The sequence below is a fragment of the Ailuropoda melanoleuca genome, chromosome 2 (assembly GCF_002007445.2).
Source record: "Ailuropoda melanoleuca isolate Jingjing chromosome 2, ASM200744v2, whole genome shotgun sequence".
Taxonomy (NCBI): Eukaryota; Metazoa; Chordata; class Mammalia; order Carnivora; family Ursidae; genus Ailuropoda; species Ailuropoda melanoleuca.
Genome location: NC_048219.1, coordinates 25207316 through 25230843, shown reverse-complemented (window position 1 = coordinate 25230843; position 23528 = coordinate 25207316). Strand labels below are relative to the sequence as shown.

The 23528-nt window shown below is 36.5% G+C and overlaps 1 protein-coding gene and 1 pseudogene across 1 annotated transcript in view; both read left to right on the top strand.

The window, feature by feature from the left end:
* The window catches only part of AGBL4 (ATP/GTP binding protein like 4), a 1364734-nt gene that overhangs the window by 153371 nt on the left and 1187835 nt on the right, over positions 1-23528 (top strand). The gene's annotated exons all lie outside the window — the stretch shown is intronic.
* LOC117801347 lies at positions 3408-3509 on the top strand (annotated as a pseudogene).

Below are 23528 nucleotides of genomic sequence, written 5' to 3'. Positions count from 1 at the left end.
GAAGATGGCAGAGAAGGAGGATCCTGAGCTGTCTTGTTCCATGTATACACTGAGGCAACAACTACATGTGTTGCAACTAATGCTGAAAATATCCCAAGACTGGCAGAGCAGATCTTCCATAGCTAGGTGTAAAGAGAAGACTACATTGAAAAGGATAGCAGGGACAGAGATGTTGTTGGGATCCAAATCCCTGGTGCAACTAACTACAAACAGGAGGGACATCACAAGCATGTAGGAACAAGGGGATCATAGCCCACACTGGGCATACCTGCCCCTGAGGACCTGCACTGGAAAGATGATCTACCTTAAGGTGTAACTTTGAAAATCAGTGAGACATAACCCCAGGAGCTTAAAAATCAATTGGATTTAACTCTAGAAGAGCTAGAGGATTATAGGAAACCAAAACTCTGCCCTTAAGGAACCAGAATGCTAAATGACTTGGACTGAGACACAGCACAGAAGCAGCAGTTTGAAAAGTGCCTGGGGTATATGTGAAGGAGATTTACTGATTAATTTAGGACATATGCTGGAGGGGCAGGGGTCTGTTAGAGATTTTTCTGGAACAAAAGTGCTGGTGGGCATTATTTTTCTTGCACTATGCTAGCCTGAATAGCCTTACATTTACGGGAGCCAGTTCTAACATACTCCATATACTTCGATAGCACCATGTACCTCACATCAGTGTTTTCCTTTGGACGTGCCCTACCTAGCCTTCCAGTTTTGCCTTTGTACATGCCCTCCAAGGTGACTTCTGCCCTGCCACAGTTGGCAGGCAACTTGGCTGGAATTGGTGCCTCTCCAAAGTAACTCCTGTTGGAGAGTGGGGAAAATAACCCCACAGAAGAGCTTGCCCATAATTCTGGCAGCTGGGCCTCTTAGCTCTCTATGTAGGGAGCAAGACCCTCCCTCCAGTGTGCCCATAGTTGTCTCAGTGGCTAATTTCAGAAAAGTCAGTCTGACTGCTGGCCCCACTCACCAGAGAGCCCACAGCAATTGTGGCTTAACTAAAACAGGAGGGAACACACAGAGCATGGAGGGGATACCCCTATAGAACCTTGTCTGGTGACCAGGTGTCATTGTGCTATAGGACACCACAGGACTTCTTTTACATGATGTGATTTCTTTGAAAACCAGGAGATGTATCTGACCTACCTAATACATAGAAATAAACATGGAGAATTAAACAAAATGAGGAGACAAAAAAATATGTCCCAAATGAAAGAATAAGACAGAAGGACAAAAAAAGAGCTAATCCAAGTAGAAATAAGAAAAATGCTGATAAAAAGTTCAAAGTAATGATCATAAAGCTACTTGCCAGACTTTGAGAGAAGAGTGGAAAAACCCAGAACTTCAACTTAAGGATAGAAAAAGCATACAGTCACAGCGCAAGAATACAATAACTGAAATGAAAAATACACTAGAAGGAATCAACAGCATTTTGAAGGATGCAGAAGAACGGATTAGTGATCAGGAAGGTAGGGTAATGGAAAAAAATTCAAGTTCAACATCAAAAAGAAAATAATAAAATATAAGAATAAGTTAAGGGACATCTGCAACATTATCAAGCATAATAACATTCACATTATAGGGATCCCAGAAGTGGAAGAGAGAGAGGAGGAGGCAGAAAACTTATTTGAAGAAATAATAGCTGAAAACTTTTCTAATCTGTCTAAGGAAACAGACATCCGGGACTAGGACACACAGAAAACCCCAAACAAGATGAACCCAAGGAGGTCCACATAATAATTAAATAATGGCATATAATAATTAAAATGGCATAAATTAAAGATAAAGAATCTTAAGACACATAATTAAATGGCATAAATTAAAGATAAAGAATCTTAAAAGCAGCAGCAGGAAAGCAAACAGTTATGTATCTAGGAAACCCCATAGCATATGAGATGATTTTTCAGCAGAAACTTTGCAGGTCAGATGGAAGTGGTGTGATATGTTCAAAGTGCTGAAAGGAAAAAACCTGCAACCCAGAATACAGTATCCTGCAAGATTATCATTCAGAATTGAAGGAGAGATAAAATGTTTTCCAGAAAAAACTAAAGGAGCCTATCACCACTAAACTAGCCTCACAAGAAACGTTAAAGGTAATTCTTTAAGTGGAAAGAAAAGACCATAACTAGAAGTAAGAAAATTATTGAAGAAAAAATTTCACTGATAAAAGCAAACATATAGTAATGACAGTGGATTAATCACCTATAAAGCCATATGGAGGTTAAAACACAAAATCATAAAACAGAAAAACATAAAATCAATTATATCTACCAACACTAGTCAAGAGATACATAAAAGGATGTAAAATATGACATTACATACATAAAATGTGAACAGGAGTTAAAGATTTAGTGCTTAACTTAAGTGACCGTCAACTTAATATAGACTGCTATACACATAGGATGTTACATATGAACCCCATGGTAAGCACAAATCAAAAACCCATAATATATACACAAAAAAGATAAAGGAACCCAAGCGTAACACTAAAGAAAGCCATCAAACTACAAGGGAAGAGAGCAAGAGAAGAAGAAAGGAACAAAGAAGAACTACAAAAATAATCAGAAAACAAAACAACAAAATTGCAGTATCTATGTAACTATCAATATTTACTTTAAAATTTTTTTTTCAATAATTACTTTAAATGTAAATGGGCTAATTGCCCCCAGTCAAAAGACACAGGGTGATGAAATGGATGAAAAAATAAGAGCCATATATATGCTGCCTTCAGGAGACTCATTTCAGACCTACAGACACACACAGATGGAATGTGAATGGATGGATAAAGATATTCCATGCAAATGGAAGCATGGGGGGGAAAAGCCAGGTGGCAATACTTAGACAAAGTGGACTTTATTTCTTTATTTATAAAGATTTTATTTATTTATTTGAGAGAGAGAGAGATTGAGAGCACCAGCCAAGGGAAGGGCAGAGGGAGAGGGAGAAGCAGACTGCTTGCTGAGCAGGGAGCCTGATGAAGGGGTCTGTCTCAGGATCCTGGAATTGTGACCTGAGCTGAAGGCAGATGCTTAACTGACTGAGCCACCCAGGCACCCCCAGACAAAATGTACTTTAAAACGACGACTGTTTTAAACAAAGCAAGATACAAACAAGGACATTACATAATGAGAAAAGGATTACTCCAGCAAGAAGTTATAACAAATGTCAATATCTATGCATCCAACGTAGGAGCACCTAAATGCACAAAGTAAATATTAACAGACGTAAAGGGAAAATTGATAGTTTTACATTAACAGGAGGGGACTTTAGAAACAAATTTTTATCTATTTATTTGAGTATATTTGACACACAGTGTTACATTAGTTTCAGGGGTAGGACATGATTCCACAAATTTATACATTATGGTGTGCTCACCGCAAGTGTAGCTACTATCTGTCACAATCACTTATGTGCATTTTGGCTAAGATCAAGTGTAGTATCTGTTCTTATCAGTTTATTAGTAGGGGACTGTAACACCCCACTTACATCAGTGGATAGATTATCCAGACAGATGGCTTTGAATGATACATTAGGCTAGATGGACTTAACAGATATATACAGAACATTTCATCTAGAAAACAGCAGAATACACATTCTTTTTGAGGGCAGATGAAACTTTCTCTAGGATAGATCACGTTAGGCCACAAGATAAGTCTCAATAAATTTAAGAAGATTGAAATTATATCAGGCATGTTTTCTGACCACAGTTGTATGAAACTAGAAAACAGTTATAAGAAACAAACCCTAAACACATGGAGGGTAAATAACATGCTAGTAAAGAACCAATTGGTCAACTAGGAAATCAAAGGGAAAAAAATACATGGAGACAAATGAATATGGAAACACAGCAGTCCAAAATCTTTGGGATGCAACAAAAGCAGTTCTAAGAGGGAGGTTTGTAGTGAATCAGGCCTATCTTAAGAAAAATCTCAAACAATATAACCTTATGCCTAAAGGAACTAGAAAAAGAAGAACAAACAAAGCACCAATTCATGAGATTCATGAGAAAGAAGTAAATAATGAAGATTAGAGTGGAAATAAATAGAAACTAAAAAAATAAAAAATCAATGAAACCAAGAGCTGATTCTTTGAAAGGATAAACTAAATTGATAAATCTTTAGCCAGACTCATAAAAAAGAGAGAGAGAGAGAGGACTCAAAATCAGAATGAAGGAGGAGAAATAACAACTGATCCATAGAAATTTAAAGAATTATAAGAGAATATTATAAAAAATTATATGCCAAAAAATTGGACAACCTAGAAGAAATAAATTCCTAGAAATATACAGACTTTAAAACTGAATGAGGAAGAAGTAGAAAATTTAAACAGATCACTCATAATGAAATTGAATTGGTAATCAAAAACTCCCTATGAACAAAAATCCAGGACCATTTGGATTAACAGGTGAATTCTGTCAAAGATTTAAGAGTTAATACCTATTCTGCTCAAGCTATTCCAAAAAATAGAAGAGGAAGGAAAACTTCCAAATTCATTCTACAAGGCAGGCATTACCCTGATATTAAAACCAGACAGAGAGATTGCAAAAATAAAAAACTATAGGTCAATATCTCTGATGAACATAGATACAGAAACCCTCAAGAAGATGTTAGAAAACCAAAATCAATAGTATATTAAAGAAGGTCATTCACCATGATCAAGTTGGATTTATTCCAGGGATGCAAAGATGGTTCAATAAGCGCAAATCAATCAATGTGATATACCACATTAACAAGAGGAAGGATAAAAACCATATGTTCATCTCAGTAGATGCAGAAAAAGCATTTGACAAAGTGCAATATCCAGTTATGGTAAGACCTCTTGCCAAAGTGGGTTTAGAGGGAGTATAACTCAACAAAGGCCATATATGAAAAATTCACAGCTAACATGATAGTACTGAAAAACTGAACGCTTTTCTTTTAAGAACCGAACATGGGGGTGCCTGGGTGGCACAGCGGTTAAGTGTCTGCCTTCGGCTCAGGGCGTGATCCCGGCGTTACGGGATCGAGCCCCACATCAGGCTCTTCTGCTCTGAGCCTGCTTCTTCCTCTCCCACTCCCCCTGCTTGTGTTCCCTCTCTCGCTGGCTGTCTCTATCTCTGTCGAATAAATAAATAAAAAATCTTTAAAAAAAAAAAAGAACCGAACATGACAAGGATGTTTACTCTCACCACTTTGATTCAAAATACTACAGGAAGTCCTACCCACAGCAGTCAGACAAGAAAAAGTAAAAGGCATAAGGAAGGAAGGAAGAAGAAAAACTTGCATTTGCAGATGACATGAAACTATATATAGAAAAGCCTAATGGCTGCACCAAAAAACTACTGGAACTAATAAATTTGGTAAAGTTATAGGATACAAAATTAATATACAGAAATCTGTTGCATTTCTAAACTGTAATAACAAAGTAACAGAAAGAGAACCTAAGATACAATCCCATTTGTAATTGCACCAAAAAGGATAAAAAACTAGAAATAAACTAAACCAAGGAGATGAAATACCTATACTGTGAAAAGTATAGGACATTGATAAAAGAAATTGAAGATGATATAAACAAGTGTAAAGATATACCACATTCCTTATTGTAAGATTTAATATTGTTAAAGGGTCCATGCTACCTAAAACAATCTACAGGATCACTGTAACCTCTATCAAAACACCGAGAGCACTTTCACACAACTAGACCAAATAATCCTAAAATTTGTATGGAACCACAAAAGACCTGAATAGCCAAAGCAGTCTTGAGAAAGAAAAACAAAGCTGGAGGTATCATAAGCCTAGATTTCAAGATATACTACAAAGCTATAGTAATCAAAACAGTATGGTTACTGGCACAAATATAGACAAGAGACCAATGGAACAGAATAGAGAGCCCAGAAATATACCCACACTCACATGGTCCCTTAATCTATGAAAAAGGAGGCAAGAATATATGATAGTAAAAAGACAGCCTTCTTTAATAAATGGTCCTGGAAAACTGGACCACTTTCTTGTATATACATAAAAATAAACTTAAACCAGATTAAAGACCTGAATGTGAGGCCTGAAACCATAAACATTCTAGAAGAGCACATTGGCAATAAGTTCTTTGACATTGGTTGTAGCAATGTTTTTCTAGATATGTCTCCTCAGGCAAGGTAAAGAAAAGCAAAAACAAACTACTGCTACTGCATCAAAATAAAAAACTTTTGTACAGTGAAACCATCAAAAAACCGAAAAGACAACCTACTGAATGAGGGAAGAGATTTTTAAGTAATAAATCTGATAGGGAGTTAATTTCCAAAATATATAAAGGATGTAACACCAAACACTCCAATCTGATTAAAAAATGGGCAGAGGACCTGAATAGACTTTTTTCCCAAAGAAGTCATTACAGATAGCTAAAAGAATTACTTCTAATGGTCACTATGAGAGGTTGATGGGGATATAGTTAAATATTGAATGCTTAAAACAATGTCTGGCAATGATAGACACTCAATGTATGTTCCTTGAATGAATGATGCATAAATAAGTAAGCAAATAAATAAATAAATTTAGAGGTTTCCTGGTATCTGTCCCTTCACAGAGCACACTGGATAACATGGACCTATTGTAAAAAACTCACATGTGTTACTCCAGGTAGATCTTAGGGTCTGATGGAAAATAATAACCTCAAGAGCAAGACCAATCATAAAAGCTAATAATTCCTAATATTTATATAACATTTTGTACTTAATGTTTTCAAATCTATTATGGTCTTTCATAAACCCCAAAGGAAGCAAAACATTTTATTCTTATTTTTAGAAGAGAAAATTGAGGTTCAGAGAAGTTAAAGTGACATGTTTAACTGCACACAACTAGTAAGTGGCAGAATCTGGAGTTCAACTCGGGCCTAGCTGATCTCTAAGCCTGTGCTCATACACCTTAGTTCCTGGTTATTCAACACTGGTCTATTTATTTGCTGGTTATTCATGACAACCTGAGCATCGCCAAGTTGGAGTACAAGCAAATAATCAGTGTGATGTTCTATGTTAGCTCATAGGACAGCAAGTTGAGACCCTTTAAATGGAGTAGATGGGGGTATAACTGCTACCACTTTGTGGAGCTTTAACTCACTCCCTGTTCAGGGTTTGAATATCTGACCTTGGAAGACATGTATTCATACCACATATTGTTCCTCTTTGATGGAGGTAGATAATTGGAATATCTAGCAATCGATGGAGAAAGGGTGACACTTGTGGATTCGGAGAACTTAGTCCTTAGGAATGGTAAGGAAAATGTCACAGGTTTGAAATTGACAATTAAATATATGTTTTCTTTTTTTTCAAGTTTTCATTTATTTATTTATTTACTTACTTATTAAAAGTTTTTTTATTATTAGGCGCATTACTGAGTTCAGGAGCAAAAACTTCTTCTTGGTCACATTCCATCCCTGGTTTAATTTTATTCAGTCTAGCATACTCTTTATTTTGTATGGTCCTGGAAAGTTCTGTGTGAAATTGTTATTACTTTCTATATACATTTGAGCCCAAGGAACAATATAAGATAATAGTGATGGTAACTCACTATCAAAATCACTCTCTGCTTATAGCAAGGAAAACATCACGTGTTAGCTTTAGAGATTCATTATTCCTCAATACCAAACTATGCTGAACTGGTATTATTTTCATTTTCTCAAAATGCTAATTTCTCCCCCCCCCCAACTCAGGACCAAGTTTTTATTTAAATTCAAGTTAGCTGACATATAGAGTACTATTGATTTCAGGAGTAGAATTTAGTGATTCATCACTTACATATAATACCCAGTATTCATCATAACACGTACCCTGCTTAATACCCATCACCCATTTAACCCAACCCCCCCCACCTCCCTTCCATCAACCTTCAGTTTGTTCTCATAAAAGAAAAAAAAAGGTATATGTTTTCAGAAGGATTTTGGTCTGTTTGTATGTTGTAGGTGTGGATCCTAGTTCATATGCTTAGCAAGAAATGTCAAATTATTTTAGTTTATTTAGATCAAATTAATCTGACTCTTGTTGTCCTTCTCATTGGGATTTTGGGAAATTCAATTTCCCATCTTCACTGAGGCTCTTTCTCTTTCCCTGCCATTATGTAAAACACCAAGGGGCTTATGTGATACTTAGGCAATGAGATGAGGCCTTCTGATTTTGAAATGTCTGGACAGAGACATCCTTATCATCCGAGCCCATGTAGCTCCCTGAAGGTGGCATGCTTCACTGCAAGCTGGGAATGGGTATCTTTATGGAGGCCTTTGCCTAGACCCAGGGCCCTAGTGCCTAGAATTATTCTTCCCTGGGTACCTTGCACAACCATCCCTGCTGAGGACTGCCAGGGAGCACCTCTTCCTTCCACCACTCATGGGATCCTTGATTTCTGTCACTTTATCAACATGTGGGACTATTCCCTCCCCTTTTCTTTTTCCAATGGAAGTCCCTTTTCTACTAGCATAATCATGGCTAATGTGAGGAAGAAAAATGTTGGAGGCTACTTTTGTATTTTTACTGTCACATGAACTTCTCCTGAGGCAAGAGATCTGAAAGGGCCTGGAGAAGAATGTGTATAGTGTGTGTGTGTGTGTGCGCGCGCGCGTGTGTGTCTGTGCACGCGTGTGTGTTTGTGTAGTAAGGGGTTATGTCTAGTGTGGGGGAAAATAGAATGTGGGGTATCCTATACAAAACACCAAAACAAATCAACATGTCAATAAATTATTTTACAAAACAGTTTACTGTCAGTGTGATTTTTTTCCCCCATTCACAGATTGGTATTGCCTGGGAATCAGAAGACCTGGCACTTATTATGTATGTGGCCTTGGGCAACTCATTTAACTTCTCTGAGTGTGTGGTCCAATCACTAAAGTGGAGTAGTGAAGCCTATCCTGCCTAGTCAACAATACTGCTATTACACGCAAATGATAGAAGATAGGGAAATATTCTGTAAGTTGTTAATATACTATAAAATATAAGGACTTTTGGTTTTGTGAATTTGTAGCAAGAGAGAAATTTCTCACTATGATTTTAAAGTAATAAAAAATCCTCGAAGGGTCACAAATAATTTCCATTCACGTTGTATTGGCAAAAACATGTCATATGGCCATGTCTGTATTCAAGAGGGCAAAAAGTGGAATTTTCCCTTGTGTCCTGAAAGTGAACACATAATGATGTGTTAAGGAAATTTTGAGCATCTATTACATGCGAGGTACTCTGTAAGAAACATTATATACCTTATCTCTAATTCTAAGAATGTTATGAAATAGGCACTATTTCAGGTAAGGAAGTTGAGGGTCAAAACTTAAGTAACTTAGTAAATGACAGAGCCAGAATTTGGCCTTCATCTGACTCAAGGCCTGGGTTCTTTCCTTTGGATCACATAACTTCCTTTTTTCTGTAGTTTTGTTAGCCACATATGACTTGTAATGAAAGACTTATGTTTAGGTTAATAATTATCAATTGGTCAAAAATGACTAATATATACTGGGTGTTAGGAACCCCAAGCTCATATCTAGGTCTTATTTTTCTCATTCTTTGTTATGAAGGGATCTGGGGCCTGTATTTTGAGGGTTGGTAGATGATCTCTAAGGTAATGTGAAAGTTAATTTTATGTTTCAACTTGACTGGGCCATGGAATGCCCAGACATTTGGTAAAACGTTATTCTGGGTTTGTCTGTGAAGGTATTTCTAGATAAGATTAACGTTTAAATTGGTAGACTGAATAAAGCTGGTCGCCCTCCTGAAAGTGGGATGGCCTTATCTAAACAGTAGAAAACCCGAATATAACAAAAAGGCTGAACTTCTCCTTAGAAAGGGGAAACTTCTTGCCTGAGTGCCTTGAGCTGGGACATCAGTTTTTTTCTGTGTTCAGCTGAACTGAAGCATCAGCTCTTCCTAGGTTTTGAGACTGCTGGCATTTGCCTGGAACTGTACCACTGGCTCTTGTGGGACTCTAGTTTGCTAACAGCAGATCTTGAGACTTGTTACCCTTCATAGTAGTATGGGCAAATTCCTTATGATAAATCTCTTCCTATACACATACACACACCCCTGATTGGTTCTGTTTCTGTGGAGAACCCTGACACAAACAACTCTGAGATTGTATTATTATGAAATTTAACAGTAACAAGGAAGAGTTGATGTTTACAGGAGAGGATCAGACTCAGTTCTCTTTTCAGTCAGTTTATTGAGGATCCTTAATGGAATCTTTACATTTACATTTACACATTGTCTTATAATATGTGTATTAAGTGGTTGTTAACACTAGGATGATAATTGACCACGTGTTTGATTTAAAAAAAATTTTTTTTTTCCTGAAAATATTGGCTGCCAGTATGGATCAATGTCATCACTTTTCAGGCAACATTTGGCTTACCTTACCTAAAACAAGTCACAAAAAATTAAGAACAGAAAGATTGATTCTTTCCCAAGTTTTATGTTTTCTCCTGACAACTATTCTGCAACCCCAGGCATAATGAATGGAGTATGCACAAAGTGATATCAGCTCACATATATGACATTACTCAGATGTCTCTAACTCCGGAAAAAGCATGTGAATGATTTATGGAATTGATATTAATCTCTTTCCAGTAAATGCATTACTTCAGATACATGGGAAATTGATGTTACTACTCTAATGCCAAATTAATTTCTTTCTTGCTGGTTCAGCATTGTAAATGGAATTAGATGTTAACCTTTTATACATCTAAACAGGGTAAAATATGGAAGCAATTTTATAAGTAAAATTTGGATGCTCATTACTGAAGGGAAGGGTATGTTTTCTTCTTACTGAGATTTGTGGATCCTGGGATATTGGATCATATTTAAAGTATAACGTAATATCATTTAGGAATAGAATGATTATAATTGAATCTGAATATTTAACACAGGACTATAAATAATAGTATAGCACATGAGAAATTCTAAGGGACGAGACTATCTTTCAAGGGAAATTTTATCCAAGAATTATCAGTCACTAATAAATATTTTTAATCCAGATGTAGGCATAAATAAAACTGGAAAATTGTCAGGCTAGCCTCTTCCTCCTTCCATATATGGCTGGGCCGGTATGATGTTGAGTTTGTTTTCCCTGTTTTCTCAGCTTATTGTGGCTTTCACTTGCCCTAGTGTTGATTTTTGCCTGCTCCACATTATCTAATAAACTCAGTCTTATATTTTAATTCTAAGTTATCAGAGGAAAAATGCTATTGGTTCAACTTGTGTCTGGTCAGTTGTAGTTAAAGAGCGTAATAGTCTTGGGTCTATAAGGCTTCTTTTTAAGGGCTGTGGGCAGTACAGATTCTCTAAGAAGGGGCTGTGGGTGGAGGGGAAGTGATAGACATGTCTTATATAGTTGGGTTTGCAGGACTGCAATGGTTTTTCCAGGTTGACAGATCTCTGATTTTGTGGACCAGCTGCCATGCATACCTTTACTCTTCCTGGCTCCCAGCAGTTAGATACACAGCTGATGGGCCTTGCCTTTCATCCCAGTATGCCTTATTTCTGAGTCAGCCTTGACCAGAGGATAATTGTCTTTGAGTAGTGTCAGAGTTGCTGCCAAGTAGCAACTAGTTGCTGTCTTGCTATCTGGTGTGCAAGAGACAAAACCTGGTCCCTAGCCTGTAAGTTGTAGAATTTCTTGCATTATTTCCATTGGTATAGTCTGCAGAAGTGGGTTCTTTCTCAATATCTAGTTTTTTTGTGCTATAGTTTTACCTAGCTTAGAATCTTAGAATTATTTTCTCTTTAAGCCTGGGGTATTGCCTTGAACCCTTGCCCTCTTGATGGGAATCTGGGGGGGGGTGGCCTAATTTTCACCATGTCTATACCCAAATTTACTTTTTATTTTCCCTGTCACTGTCTGAGATCCAGATGTGAATAGACCGATTCCCCTGGACCATTAAGTGGCAATTATGCTTGGTCTCCATTACTGCCTGCAGATAGACCTTTTGTAATCCTTTTCCACCTGAAATCATGGCTAAGCATTTTATGGTTTTTGAGCGCTATACATCAGACCCCATGGCTTTCCTCTCTAGGATCACTGTCTACTGACCCAGCTCTGGATCTTGAAAGAATACTTTAATTGTTGACAGTATGACTGTAGTTGCATCTGTAAAGTGGTACAGGTGAGAGGGGTGGTAGTAATAGAAATTTTGTGTTTGCCTTATCTTTGTTTCAGTATTTTTGTACCATTTGTTTCCACAGAGAATTTTGATCTAGGATTTCTGCTCTTTTTCCCTATTCCAGATGACTTTTGGTAGCACAGCACCAAGATACACCTTCAATGGTTTTATTTCTCTTGGTCCTGCTTTATATTTGTACAACACTTGCCAGGAAATAGAGCAAAGTGTGCAATGGGAAGAAGAGGAAAGATACATCTGACATATTCCTTCCTTTCAGGAAAACTTAAATCCTAGTGAAAGATATAGTGCATATCTATCAATAATACCAGGGGGTAAATTAAGCAAGGGAGAGAAGGATTGGATCCTTACTCATTAATTACTCAAATATTTATTGAGTGTCCACCTGTTCAGTTCTGTTCTAGGCAGTGAGGACTCAGAGGGAACTAAGATTTTATCCATGCTGTCAAAGAGCTCACAGTCTGTTGGGGGATTCAGGTAACAGCACTAAAAAGCTACAGGGGTTGATGGTATTCAAGTCACCCTCATCTCTTATCTGACTGTTCTTTAAATACACTATGTATGCTCTTACCTCAGGGCCTTTCCATTTCTATTGCCTGGAATGCTCTGACCCCAAGATACTTACATGGTACCTCTTTCACTTCATTCAGGTCTCTGATAAAATGTTATCATACCAGGGAGATTTTAGTGGCTACACAGCCAGTATAATACTCTCTCTTCATCTCTCCTATCCTTCTTACCCTATTTTATTTTTGTTCTTAGCATTTATATCACCAGATTTGTTATATATTTATTTTTAAATTTGATTATTATGTCTCCCCCTCTAGAATGTAAGTTCCATGAGAACAGGATTGTGTCTGTATTTTAGAGTGCTTTATATTCTCAGCACATAGTATGCTGCCTTGTACATAATGGGTGCTCAAAAAGTACTTGTTCATCAAGTAAGAGAGTGAATAAATTTATGAAGTACAAGTGAGTAGAATCTGTATAGAGTGTGATAGAGTTACCAAGGAGGGAGTGGTTATTTTTACCCTTAGGCAAGCGTGGTGTCAGGAAATGTGGTCTGAGAATGGACGGATGTAAGGGTAGACAGTTTTATCATGTGATGCTTGCATATGCCTTTTCAGAGGTGTAGTTGATGAGATAATACTCCAGAGTTTATAGAAGGAGAGTATGTCTTAATCAAGAGGTGGTTTTAAATCTCATCTTAATGATCTATACTAATAAAATTTTCAGTTTAATTTTTTTCTGTATATTCATACACTGTTCAATGCCTTCTGCCTACTAGTGAGTAGTCATGAACTTTTCCACTGGATTGTGGGTTTCTTGAGGTAGGCAGAAACCAGGGTTTATTTGTTTATCATTAAAGCCTGATACAGTAGTTGGTAATTACTTTTCCAGTAGTAGTTTTTTTTTTTTTTAAGGTTTAGTTATTTGAGAGAGAGAGGGAGAGAGAGAGTGTGAATAAGCGCATGAGCATGAGCAAGGGGAGGGGCAGAGGGAAAGGGAGAGAGAATCTTAAGCAGACTCTCTGCTGAGAGTGGAGCCTGAGACTGGGCTCAATCCCAGGACCCTGAGATCATAACCTGAGCCGAAATCAAGTGTCAGACACTTAACTGACTAAGCCACTCAGGTGCCCTGCTTTTTTGTTTGTTTGTTTAATAGAAATTAATTATAGTTCCCTTGGAGCTGGAACATTCCAGAATTCTGTTATTCTCCTTTAGCCTGATACTTTTACAGCTATTGTTTAAGATTCTTGCTGATGATGCACTTTTTTTTTGCCCATTAAATCTTACAGTTGTAGCTTCTTTCCCATATCTTTTATCTGGGAGATTCATATATCTACTTCTCTCATTGCACTATAATGATTTATTTACTGTAGATTTTCAGCTGTTGGAGGACAAGGACTTCTCTTAGATTCACTTTCTAATAGTATGTCTTGGTATAGTATCTGGCATATAGTAAGTAGCTCTCCAGTAAATGTGGAATGAATGACTAGAAAATTAGTCTAAGGGTAGAAAATTACTATTTATCAAGGAAACTCAGGAGAAAGAGAAAAGATGGTTTGTGTAACAGGATAAGTGATAAATTTTAAACAGTTTAGTGTTGCATGCTCAGATACTTCAATAGTTTTCCTGATGTCAGCATTCCTGCAATAATCATTTAACCTAGTGCCCCTTACCTTAATATCAGTGTTCTAGGTTATGTGGAGCCATTTGTGAATAATCTTGGACTCTTTTCTTCCTAGCCTTGCACCTGCATGTCATTGTTCCTTAGGTGGGAAAATGCTGATGAATGCATCTATTTCAGTGCATGGTAGATATATTTAGTGTATCATCATCAACCTGTCAAATGCATATGTTCATGCATATAGCCTTGTGGTTCCTGTCCCTAACAGCCTCAGAATGTAGGTGCTAGTAGCTAGCAGTCATGCTTAGAGGGACTCCTGTGGATATTTCTCCCTTCTGTTCCATCTTGGATGTACTACTATGCCCAAATAATCAAAATTTAGCAAATGTTAGTTGTGAGTGTTTTAGCAATATGACAGAAAGGGAATGATTATAATTGAAGCAGCACAATAGATATATTCCTTCAGTGTCTATGTCTATAGGTGCCAGTTTTTCATAAGAATTTCATTTTCCTCTTTGAACCTTCATTTGTTCACTTAACAGATATGTATTAGCTATTAATTATATACAGTGATGGCTTCTGTACAAGATTTAAATACTTAGCAGCAACCACCACAAAAAGTCAACAAATATTTTTTGAACATGTACTTTTGTGCCCAGCACTGTGGCATGTCACATGGTGGAGGCAGTGTGGTAGAAGGGAAAGAACACATATTCTGGAATCAGACAGCTCTGAATTCTTTTTTTTTTTTTTTTAAAGATTTTATTTATTTATTCGACAGAGATAGAGACAGCCAGAGAGAGAGGGAACACAAGCAGGGGGAGTGGGAGAGGAAGAAGCAGGCTCATAGCGGAGGAGCCTGATGTGGGGCTCGATCCCGTAACACCGGGATCACGCCCTGAGCCGAAGGCAGACGCTTAACTGCTGTGCCACCCAGGCGCCCCCAGACAGCTCTGAATTCTGATTCACCTTTGCGTTTTGCTAACTCTGTGTTTTGATAAAGTGTTTAGATTTCATAGTGTTCTACCTTCTCTTTCCCTACTGTGATTTTCTTAGTTCAGGCTGCCAGGACTATTGTAGTAACTTTTAAATTCACCTTTTTTCCTCAGGCCTCTACCCTTTCAATATATGGTATTTATTTTTATGCAAGTCATTTTCCTGAAGTGTAGCTTGAATCACATTACTCCCTACTGAAAAGCTTTTAGTAACTTCCCAGTGCCGTTAGAAGGAAATAAAATTTCCTCGACATGGTATTTAAGACCATTTAGTATGTCTCACCTCTCTTTCTAGTCTTCCTTTGCTTCATTCCACTATTTACCCAGTGCGTTAGTCATCTTGATGTAGTCAGTCTATATTAAACATGCTTTTGATGTGCTTTTTCTTCATTATTGTTTATTGTTTAAAACCTATGTCAAAAGTTATCTCATCCACAAAACTTTCCTGAAATTTATAATCCGATGTGTGATGTCTCTCTGTACTGAACCAATTATTTGAACTTCTCTGATACCATATTCTGCATTGTAGTTTTGCTGCTTTTTCTTTGAATGTAATAAGCTTTTTAATGGCATAAATTATTTTTAACTCTTTTTAATTTCCTGATGGACTTGAAATAGAATCTTGCACGGAGTAGTGAATTATGAAATGGAAGGAGCTTTGGAGTCAGACTTGAGTTCAAGTAATGTATCTGCTACTTACTGGTTGCACATGTGACTATGTGCAGGTTACTTACCTGAGCCTCAATTTCCTCATCTGGAACAAAAACTTACACCTTACAGTCAGTAAAATGGGAAAGATTAAATGATATAATACATGTAAAACATTTGGAACAAAATAGATTTTATATTGAGTGATAGTTATTGTTGGTTTAGAAAAAAATTAATATTTATGGAATTGAGGTAGCCACTGGGAACAATAATTAACATGGGATGGGAAGGTATAATTGGAGATTTAATCTACTTGATAGACCTGAATTTGAGAAATCAGATTTATATAGCAAGTTTTCTATTATTCTTAAATTAAGGCAGAGGGATTTCATTATAACTTTCTAACATCAATCACTTGAGATGGACAAGGCTGATTGCTCATTGCATTCTGTCAAGTCTTTGACCATTTCTTCTCATATTTTTTTCTATGTCACATATGGAGAATTTCAAGCTGCTATTAATTTTGCATTTATTATATGACATAATTTGGGTTTGACAAACTATCTGATTAGTTAGGTATTATGGAATGTTTGGGGAAAAGGGAAAAGTTCTTACTGTGCTTTGATTTATGGACCTGAAATTTCAGAGTTCTGATTCAATTGTTTTACCAAATCTGGATAGATACTGCATTTGCACAGTGCTGGTGTTCTCCAGAACATCATTTTTGGTTTTCTAAGAGTGTCACTGGATATTATTAGGAAAGAATTTTTAGCATCCTTCCTGTGCAGCTGAAAACCTATTGCTAAAAAAAAATAAAATGTAATATTCAATACTATTATCCCATTGTTAACATTTAACTGTTCATATTTACACTGATTATCTCCAAGTGCTTAACTGCCTACTAGGTTCAGATTTTTCCTTGTTAATTTTGATTTAGTGTTTTTTTATTTCTGAAAGCAAATGGAACAAACCATATATTATCACTGCATGTTTTTTTTTCAGAAGCTATCGAGAACCTCAGAATCTTTAACAATGAAATAATGTGGAGGTAAATTACCATAATATACAAGGGAATTTCATAACCTACCAATCTTCTATAGACTGCTAATTTGAATCATACCCATGTGCAAATTATCTGTATACCAAGATGTCACAAACATAAATTAGTTCCTACCATGTTAGGAACAAGACATTTTTCTGATATCTTCAGTATATTTTTTCTCCTAATATTTGTAACTATTTAGGAATAGTAAGTTGTCCTGTGCAAGTGAGTGACATTCTTAAAGTAATAATTTGTTGCTTGAATTTTGAGTCTCACTGGGCAGAACAGAAATATGGAAGGAATGACACACATATATATGTACACTATTTTTTATTTTTAATAGTAATAGAGAAGGAGTTGGTGATTTGTAATGATATTGACCTTATGTAATTATAACTAAATTCAGCTCTGTGTAAAATTATGGAGATTTTCTGAGAAGTACCACAAATTCAGTGTGCCACATAGTGATCTCAACCCTGATCTTCCTCCTGTCTGCCCTGTCTGAGTTTACAGACACCGTCATCTACTCTCACTCAAATAAGAAATCTCCTCGAGGCTGGGAGGAGATTCTTAAGCTAATTTGTCTTTATGTCGCTGTGGCCTAGCACAGTGGCTGATAGGTAATATATAATCAATAAATAGAAAAAATAGAAGCAATTGGAAGAGTACTTTTGTAAGCTCCACTACCGTATTCACCCACTGACCTGACTGTCTGCTTTTACATACTATTTCTTTCCTTCTCTTACTGCAGGAACTGTTTCTTGTCTTATCTGAGGTTAACCTTTCTACTGGCACATTACATCCCATTTCCTCTCACCTATTCAAGGATATAACTTCAGCAATTTTCCCCTCTATCTTCATTATTGTTATTTTTTTTCTGTACTGTATCATTGTCATCAGCATATCAGTATGCTGAGATTTCTCCCATTTTTAAAAACCTGCATTTTGCAGACATAGGGTGAGAGAATGGATAAAAAAAGAAGACCCATCTATATGCTGCCTACAAGAGACTCGTTTTAGACTTAAAGACACCTGCAGATTGAATGTGAGGGGATAGAGAAACATTTATCAAGCAAATGGATACCAAAAGAAAGCCAGAGTAGCAATACTTATATTGGACAAACAGACTGTAAAACAAAGACTAACAAGAGACAAAGGACACTATATAATAATGAAGGGGGCAATCCAAAAAGAAGACATAACAATTGTAAATATTTATGTACCCAACATGGGATCACCCAAATACATAAAATAGTTAATAAACATGAAGGAACTAATCGACAATAATATAATTATATTATAAATATAATTATATTATAAATATAATTATAATAACACCCCAGTTACATCAATTGACAGATCATCTAAACAGAAAATCAATAAGGAAACAATGGCTTTGAATGACGTAGTTGATCAGATGGATTTAATGGATATATTCAGAACATTCCATCCTAAAATAGCAAAATACATGTACTTTTCAAGTGCACATGGGACTGTCTCCAGAATATTAGGTCAAAAAACAAGCCTAAACAAAGTAAAAAAGATCAAAGTGATACCGTGCATCTTTTCTGACCTCAATGCTGTGAAACTAAAAGTCAATCAAGAGAAAAAAATCTGGAAAGACCGCAACTATATGGAGATTAAATAACATGCTACTAAAGAATGAATGGGTCAAGCCAGAAATAAAAGAAGAAATAAAAAAGTACATGGAAACAAATGAAAATGAAAATGCAACTGTCCAAAACCTTTGACAGGCAGCGAAAGCGGTTCTACAGGAGAAGTTTATAAGCAATACAGGCCTACCTCAAGAAGCAAGAAAAATCTCAAATAAACAACTTAACCTTCTACCTGAAGGAGCTAGAAAAACAAACAAAATCTAAAACCAGCAGAGGGATGGAAATAATGAAGATTAGAGCAGAAATAAATGATATAGAAAGTGAAAATATAACAGAAGAGGTCAATGAAACCAGGAACTGGTTCTTAGAAAAAAAGCAACAAAATTGATAAACTTCTAGCCAGAATTATCAAGAAAAAAAGAGAAAGGACTCAGATATATAAAAGCACAAATGAGAGAGGGGAAATAACAACAAACACCACAGAAATACAAATAATTATAAGAGAATATTATAAAAACTGTATGGCAACAAATTGGACAACCTAGAAGAAACGGATAAATTCCTAGAAACATATAAACTACCAATACTGAATCAGGAAGAAATAGAAAACTTGAACAGACAGATTACTAGCAGTGAAACTGAATCAGTAATCAAAAAATTCCCCAAAAAACAGAAGTCCAGGACCAGATGGCTTCACAGGTGTATTCTACCAAACATTTAAAGTAATGTTAATACCTATTCTTCTCAAACTATTCCAAAATATAGAAAAGGAAGGAAAACTTCCAAATTCATTCTGTGAGTTCAGCATTACCCTGATACTAAAAACAGATAAAGTCACCACAAAAAAAGAGAACTATAGACCGATATCTCAGATGAACATACATACAAAAATCCTCAACAAAATACTAGCAAACCATATCCAATAATACATTAAACATATCATTCACCACAATCAAGTGGTTCAGTATTTGTAAATCAAGCAATGTGAAACATCACATAAATAAGAGAAAGGATAAGAACCATATGATCATTTCAGTAGATGCAGAGAAAGCATTTGACAAAGTATAACATGCATTCATGATAAAAATTGTCAACAAAGTACGTTTAGAGGGAATAAATGTAATAAAGGCCATATATGATAAACCGATAGCCAATATCATCCTCAATGGGGAAAAACTGAGAGCTTTTCCCCTAAGGACAGGAATAAGGCAAGGATGTTCACTCTCACCACTTTTATTCAACATAGTACTAGAAGTCTTACCCATGTAATCAAATAACAAATAGAAATAAAAACATCCACATTGGTAAGGAAGAAGTAAAACTTTCAGAAGAAGAAGTAAGGAAAATGACATGCACTCTATATAGAAAACCCGAACAGACTCAATCAAAAAACTGCTAGAACTGATACATGAATTCAGTAAAGTCCCAGGATACAAAATCAATGTAAAGAAATCTGTTGTAGGGCTGCCTGGGTGGCTCAGTCTTTAAGCATCTGCCTTTGGCTCAGGGCGTGATCCCAGGGTCCTGGGATCGAGCCCCACACTGGGCTCCATGCTTTGCTGGGAGCCTGCTTCTTCCTCTCCCACTCCCCCTGCTGTGTTCCCTCTCCCACTGGTTCTCTCTCTCTGTCAAATAAGTAAATAAAATCTTAAAATAAAAAGAAATCACACATAGGGAAAAATCGTTCTAAAAAAATTAAAAAAAATCTGTTGTATTTCTATTCACCAATAATGAAGTTGCAGAAAGAGAAATTAAGAACACCTTCCCATTTTGGGGTGCCTGGGCGGCTCAGTTGGTTAAGCATTGGACTCTTGATTTCAGCTCAGGTCATGATCTCAGGGTTGTGAGATTGAGCCCCACATTAGGCTCTGTGGTGGGTGTGGAGCCTGTTTAAGATTCTCTCCCTCTTCCCCTCCCTGCTCCTGTTCTCTCTTTAATAAAAACAAAGCAAAACAAAAATCTCAACAAACGAACAACCCCCCCCCAAAAAACCAAATCCATCCCATTTACTATTGCACCAAAAATAATAAGATATCTAGGAATAAACTTAACCAAACAGGTGAAAGACTATATTGTGAAAACTAAAAAACACTGAGGAAAGAAACTGAAGATGACACAAAGAAATGCTCATGGATTGGAAGAACAGATATCGTTAAAATGTCTATACTACCCAAATCTATCTACACATTTACTACAATCCCTATCAAAATAACAACAGCATTTTTCGTAGAACTAGCACAATTCTAAAATTTGTATGGAACCACAAAAATCAGGAATAGCCTAGGCAATCTTGGAAAACAAACTGGAGGCATCGCAATGCCAGACTTCAGGTTATATCACAAAGCTGTAGTGATCAGAACAGCATGGTACTGGCACTAAAATAGACAGATCAATGAAACAGCATAGAAAATCCAGAAATGAGCCCACAATTTTATGGTCAATTAATCTTTGACAACGCAGGAAAGAATATTTAATGGAAAAGAGACAGCCTCTTTAACGGATAGTGTTGGGAAAACTTGACAGTAATGTGCAAAGAATGAAACTGGATTACTTTCTTACACCATACACAAAAAATAAATTCCAAATGGTTTAAAGACCCAAATGTGAGACCTGAAACCACAGAAATCCTGGAAGATAGCACAGGCAGCAGCTTTCTGATATCAGCCATAGAATGTTTTTTTCCGGATAGGTCTCTGAAGCAAGGGAAACAGAAGCAAAAATAAGCCATTAGGACTACATCAAAATGAAAAGCTTGTGCACAGTGAAGGAAACAATAAACAAAACTGACATTTGTATGAAATCAGAGAAGATACTTGCAAATCACCTATCTGATAAAGTGTTAGTATCCAAAATATATAATGAACTTATATAACTCAACACCCAAATACAAATAACCTAATTAAAAAATGAGAAGACATGAACAGATATTTCTTCAAAGAAGACATAAAGATGGCAATACACACATGTAAAGATGTTCAATATCAGTCACCATCAGGGAAATGCAAATCAAAACCCTAATGAGATATCACCTCATACCTTTTGGAATGGCTAAAATCAATAGTACAAGGAACAACAAGTTTTGATGAGGATATGGAGAAATAGGAATCCTCATACACTGTTGGAGGGAATGCAAACTGGTGCAGCCACTGTGAAAAACAGTATAGAAACTCCTCAAAAGGTTAAAACTAGAACTACTCTAGAATCCAGTAATCACAGTATTGGGTATTTACCCAAAGAACAAAAAAATCACTAATTCCAAGTGATATACACACCCCTATGTTTATAGCAGCATTATCTACAATAGCCAGATTATGGAAAACGACCCAAGTGTCCATCGACTGATGAATGGATAAAGAAGATGTGGTATATGGGATATTATACAGCCAAAGAAAAGAATGAAATCTTAACATTTGCAACAATGTGGATTGAAGTAGAGAGTATAATGCTAAGCCAAATAAGTCAGTTAGAGAAAGACAAATGCTATATGATTTCACTCGTGTGTGAAATTTAAGAAACTTAACAAACGAGCATAGGCAAAGAGAGAGAGAGACAAACCAAGAAACAGACTCTTTTTTTTTTTTAAAGATTTTATTTACTTATTTGACAGAGAGAGAGACAGCCAGCAAGAGAGGGAACACAGGCAGGTGGAGTGGGAGAGGAAGAAGCAGTCTCTCAGCAGAGGAGCCCGATGTGGGCCTCGATCCCAGGACTCCTGGATCACGCCCTGAGCTGAAGGCAGACACTTGACGACTGAGCCACCCATGTGCCCCAAGAAACAGACTCTTAACAAGAGAATAAACTGATAGTTATTAGAGGGGAGGTGGTAGAGGGATGGGTTAAATAGATGATAAGGATTAAGGAGTGCATTTGTCATGATGACCACCAGGTATTGTATGGAATTGTTGAATCACTAAATTGTATACCTGAAACTAATATTACACTTTAACTAACTGGGATTTAAATAAAAACTTAAAAAAAAACCCCTGCACTTTGCCCCACAACCCCATCAACCACGAATTCTTTTCTCTGTTCTCTTTTGCAGAAAAAAAAAATATTGAAAGAGTTGCTGCCTCTAGTTCTAGAGGCACATTCAGGCAGGCTTGCATGAATCATGTCTCTCCCTCCAGATTGCCCTTCTCAAGGTCATTAATGACTTCCAAATTACTAAATGTCAGATCTCATTTTATATTCTCATGGTTCTGTTAGTAGGATTTGACCCATTTGGACTTCCCATTCTTTCCTCTTAGACATTTCTTTTTCTAGCTTCCAAGTTACATACCAACTCCACCTCCCCTGTCCCCCCAATGTGGCCACTTCTGTATATTGATTGGTTATTGGTTACACCTCATTTCTTTACCTTCTAAACGCTAGAATGTTTCAGGGCAAGGTTCCTGAACCTTTTCTCTTTTATATCTACAGTTACTCGCTTTGCTTATCTCATCAGAGAACTTGACTTTAAATATTATCTACACAATTGATTTATATCTCTAGTATAGATTTCTTGTACTCTAGACTCATATTCATCAAGAGTGAGCCCAGCTGAACCAGTGGCCAACCCATAAAATTGGAGGAAATAAAAGATGCTGTTGTTTTAAATCACAGAGTTTTGTTGTAGTTTAGTATGCTGCTATGTATACATTAATTTAAGAGTTGACTTCATCATCCTAAAAGCAAATGTAATGTGTGAAAACTGTGATTTTCAAATTGTTTATTTGCAGAATGTATTGATAGATTCCAATCTTAACAGGGAATACAAATGCTTGTTGATTCATGAAATTGCAAAGTATTTATCTTTTCCCCCTGAAAGAATTCATTATCAATGATGCATAATAATAGGAAATCAAAATAACAATTATGTTGTCTCCACGCATGCAGACAAAAGAGTTACTCTCATTAGTCCAACACTGCAATTAATGAATAAGGTGGACTCCAATTTTATGAATCACTCAGTAAGTTCAGTCTTTGGTA